The sequence below is a fragment of the Pseudochaenichthys georgianus genome, chromosome 9 (genome assembly GCF_902827115.2).
Source record: "Pseudochaenichthys georgianus chromosome 9, fPseGeo1.2, whole genome shotgun sequence".
Classification (NCBI taxonomy): Eukaryota; Metazoa; Chordata; class Actinopteri; order Perciformes; family Channichthyidae; genus Pseudochaenichthys; species Pseudochaenichthys georgianus.
The window spans coordinates 4,341,430-4,346,788 of NC_047511.1; positions in this window are offsets into that span (position 1 = coordinate 4,341,430).

Genomic DNA, 5,359 nt, shown 5'->3' on the forward strand with positions numbered 1-5,359 from the left:
AATGGGATCTTACTAAGAGAGAACAATTCAATATTTAAATGATAAAATTACATTTTTTTGGGTATCCTTCTGTTGAACTGTCTGTTTAAAAGTAATTGAAGCATCAGACAAAAAAAGCTTTTGAAAATAATATTATATTTTGATTTAATATATTTGTAAACCTGAAGAGTCAGTGCCAGTGCCTCACCAGCCATGAACCTCTCTGCAGAAGCTTATATATAGACATCTGAGTTTTTTGTGCCCCACCACTTTTGTACATATAGAAACGCCACTGCATATAGACCGTTCAGCCACACGAGGACGACCGAATATGGCACTAAACGACTGAGGAAACGACAACGGGTCCCAAGGTGGATAGAAATGCATACGCCACTCTCTGGGGGGTCAAACAACTCCGTGTGTGCGCCCTATACGGACATTTTCAGATCACTGATAGTGATTGCGCAATAGCCCCGCCTCTCCCCACCTCTTCTGCTCACCTCCGCTTACCCCGCGCCAGTGCTGAAGTGTTTCGCCACCAACAACAACAACAATGGCGGATCGCAGAGTTGCTATCGTGCTCCGGACGCTATTGACCATGCTACAGTTGTTTGTGCAACATCTACAGCAGGGCTATTCAATTACACATTCAGTTGGGCCAGATTTTATAACTACAAAATTCAGCTGGGCCAGACATTCAGCGGCCTGTAAAAAACGGGTAATGACACATTTGAAACCAACACATATTACTGCGATGAAAAACATTCCATTTGTATTCATTGTTCATCTAACAAAGTTAGCATTAATTTAACAGAATCTGAGGATTCTCAAAGTGCATACAAAACAAAAAGTGCACAGTTGTAGCATTACATTTGTTCGCTTTAGAAGTCAAATATTCAGGTTATTTTTTTTGAACCAGGCACATGACAAAGTGCATTTAACTGAATGCAATAATAGCAGTCTTAATAAATGTCTTCATACATACAAAATAAAATTGGATACATATGACACATGCACATCAAAAAGTGCATTAGCAAACAGTTAAAGAGCTCCAATGTAACACAAAGAAGTAGTACTGTAGCAATACTATTTTTTCACTTTTCAAGTATTAACAAAAAATCATACGTGTTGGTCACATTTGACCCAGACACATTACAAAGTGCATTTAAATACAAAAATAACTGTCAAACCCTTCAGTGCACAAACCCATAACAAGGGATAAGGGAATGAATGAATACTACACTACACGTCTACTATAGTAAACTAGGTGCTTACTATCACCTCATGTGTGATTTGTCATCGCTGACTTTCTCAATGGGAGAAGTGACATTTTTAGTTTTGAACAAGAGCAGTGATTTTTGGCTCATAGGATGTCAATGCAGTCCTAAGACATTGGTGAAGAGTGCTGTCAGTCAGGGAGCAGCGAGTGCTACTTTTGATTGAGTTCATGTGTGAAAAGTTGGACTCACATTTGTATGTTGATCCAAACATACTGAGCACACAGATCGCTACTTTCTGAATGAAGGGAACTGCTGTTTTTTGACGTCACTCCAAAACTTCGCTGGCCCGTTAGTGCGCTGCGCTTGGGGCATCCGGTTACGGATGAATGCATGTCAATAAGTTTCAGTGTACATTTCCCCCTCGTCGATGGAGGGGACCACTTCCTTTGCTCTGGTGGATACGCCCCCCTCTATTGCAACAGTGAAGGGGTCTCTGACAAAGCCCATCACCTCTGTGGGCAGAGCAAGTCCATCCAATTGACCAAAGTTCTCTTTCAACCTCGCAATGAAATCTGTCACCGTGATTTGTGCCGGGGATGTGATGGGGATTTGATGTATTTGTGGAGCGTCGGAAAATGCAGCATCCGACCCGTACTCAAGTCGGTCGCGAAAAGGTCCAGCTTGACTTGGGCAATGACTCGCGCATCTGCTCCACAAGATCAATGACCGTTTTGTCTTTGTTTACACTTCAGAGTTGAGAGAGACATGTTTTAGAGTTGCTATCATAGGACCACCGTTACTAGCACCACTAGATGCACTTTCAAAAAACGTGCTGCGTTGTGGTTTGGTGGTTTCTAAGCAACGCGGAGTGTTGCATTCATGGTCTGTACTAGTGTAGGAATTTGGCCACGGGAGGCTGGGCCACTCGGAAGTTGGTTCTGGGCCGCATCTGGCCCGCGGGCCGCCATTTGAATAGGCCTGATCTACAGCAATAATGATGAGGCAATAGCCCCGCCTCTCCCCACCTCTGCTGCTCACCCCCACGTCAAAGTAAACTGCACCCTGAATTCAGATTATTTATCTTTCTCTCGCGAGTGAAGTCTAATCTGACAGGACGGAGACACGCAGCTCTGCTCACCTGAAGCTCCTCCCGCTGCAGCAAAACACACACTTCAAGTCAGATCATCACCCTTAGCTATTTTAATTACCTCTCAAACTCCCTAAACTAGTTATAAATATGTTTATGTTTACAGTCGGCCGGGTCACTCATTACTGGATGAGCTGCTGCATGAGACAGACACTGGCGCTGTCCGAAGAGAGGGAGGAAAAAGAGAGGCTCCGTGTATTTTATCATTATATTATATAGAGTCGTTATTCATTTGTTTTAAAGCTCAATAAATAACAAAGAAGACCTTTGACCGGCACTTTTATAATTTTGTCCGGAAGATTTCAACTTTAATACACGCTGACTGGCGAAAAACTCTGCCCGGTTCCCTCGGCCCCCACCGCGGAGAATAAACAGAAGGGCAACCATGACAACCATGCTTCTTCGCTGCTTTTGTGGAGGAAGTTACAGCGCCACGTAGAGGCTCCTGCATATGTACTGCAGCTTCTCCAGCGGTTGGAGCTAAACGGAGCGGTCTCGTGTGGGCAGACACTATCCGGATAATTATTGCATGTGGACGGAAGCCGTTTGCGATTGCGTTTGCGTTAATCCTATGCGTTTAGCCGTTTTCGTCCTCGTGGGGCCGCAGCCTTAGTTTCAGAATTTGATTTTGTATGTGTCCTTTCTTTTAATAGATATCTAACGATTATAGCTTGAGTCTGTCTGATTCCCCAAACAGCTGCTTCTATATACTTGCTGCACATATAATACAAATAAACAACTCCATAAACACACTTTTGTTTATATTTGTGTTACTGCTGGTGATGTTAAATAACATGATTGATTTCCTCTGTCTCAATGATGAAAGTTATAATAATAGAAGACATTAAGCTGCAGAGAGAGGATGGATATATTCTTACCTCTACTTTCTGATAAGATGAAAATACAATATTAAATTGTAATTGTTAAACACATTGTTTATTTCATTTACTGAGGTTTTAAAGATTATTATTATGTGTACATAAGCAGTGAAATAATAGGGTATCTCTAGGTCATTAAACTGTCTTCAGTTTAATTTTATTAATACAAGAAATAGGTCATAGAAAATGTTTAATTGTGTATTTCAGCAGAGCGGGGGGGGGGGCACGGTGCTGCTGGACCTGGAGGTGCTGACCTGGGGTCAGTGGGACATCATCTGGGCAGGTTTATGGGAAGAAGGAGAATATAAACTCTTATAATCACAGCTATTAAGATTAGAACACTACTATTGTTGACAATCAATCTATACAACATGATTTTGTTCATTTAAAAAACATATTGTTTTATTAGTACAGAAAAATTAAGACTTATTTTAAATATGAAATAATATGATTAAATTACATCAGCTATATATAATTTACTTGTTAACTTACTAATGTAACATTACTGGGGGCTAAAGGAACAGTTTCATCTTATTTACCTGGCCATGGTCCTCTTTAATTCATCGCCGACGGTGATCTCCAAAAAATGTAAAAAGCAAATATTCTGGATCCTTTTCAGCTGAGTTAGCTTGTAAGCTAATTTGCTAGCAGGCTGCTGGAGCAGCGCAACCGAACAACGCGTATCACGTGACGTAAATACGAAGCGCTCCGTAGGCTAGACCGTCTCATTTTGTAGGCCGCTCGGTCCAGCCTACCCGGTCTACGTGGGCTGGGTCCTCCGTGGACCGCGTAGGCTGCGCACTCCGAAGGGTGCAGCCCCTGAATTGAGACACGGCCTATGTTGGTATGCAGCCTAGGTCTGGTCTGTTTAATAAAGCAAATCTGCCACTTTTATATTGTAGAATTTGTTAAATTAAAAAATATTCAAGTTAAAAGCATCAATCTGGTGCACTTTGAGAGCAAAATTAAGAGATCTATGGATACATCTCTCAACACCCATATGAAACAGAACTGTGAACAGATTTTATTTTTCTTATATTTTACAAATCACTCCCCTTTTATACTGTATTCTTGTTTTGTCCTCTATAGTATTTCACAACTGTTTTTCATGTATTCTCTCTGGCTGTCCATCTCATAATGTTCACATAGAAACTAGCTGTCAATAGGAATATCATTCAGAAGAATTCTAATTTCATGTAAAAATCTGTCACAAAAAGAGGTTGCACATTTAAATTCAGGTGTTGTTATGGCAACGTCAGAGGCCAAACAGCCACATTTACTGCTGCAAATACATTCAAACATACACTTAAAGCAGTGGCATGCCACCATTTCAGCTGACCTTTTCTCAGAAATACTGTCACATAACATCCATATATTTCATTGCTAGGTTGATGCTTAGCTAAGCTAACTATGAAACACTTTAACTGACAGGACTCAGTATCAACTGTGTAAGGTAGCTTCTAGCTTCATGTCGAACAGTAAGTCAACATTTCCCAGAGAGCTTTCTTTGAAATCACCAGGTAACACTAAAAAACATTACATTTAGATTGTATGACTAAGTGTTTATTTAATATATCTGGCTAGCTATAGCTACTTGCTAACGGTTTAGCTTACCCCCGCAATTCAAAGTAACGTCAACGTAGCTGTAATTTATGCTTTGCTTACATGTTCGCATATTGAAGGATAAAGATAAGGCAAAAAGTAACTGTGAATATAAGATATAGTAAATCCTGTTATAGGAAACGCTAAAAACATTGAGCTGTCTGAGTGGAAAAATAACGTGTTAAAGTTTACTGCTGGCCGGCTACATCCTGTTATCTTCAAGGACAGAACACCATGGTACGGTATGTGGGGCCCTGAGCCACACCAGGCGCAACTGTCTTGTGAGAAAACCAGTTAAAACAGGTAATTAGGAAAAGGGAGTATGGCCCTGGCCTGACCTTAGCTAAAACTGGGTGTTGCTGGGCAGAAAAGGCAGATTGCAGCACAGAGAGCACCAAAGGTGGGGGCTTCACAGCAAATACTATAAAGAACAAGATATATTCAGAATTCGGGGCTCACTTCAACTGGGATCTCACACTGACGAGCTTGTCACGGTGGGAATTCAAGAAGGGGTCCAAGGCGCTGGCGTTTTG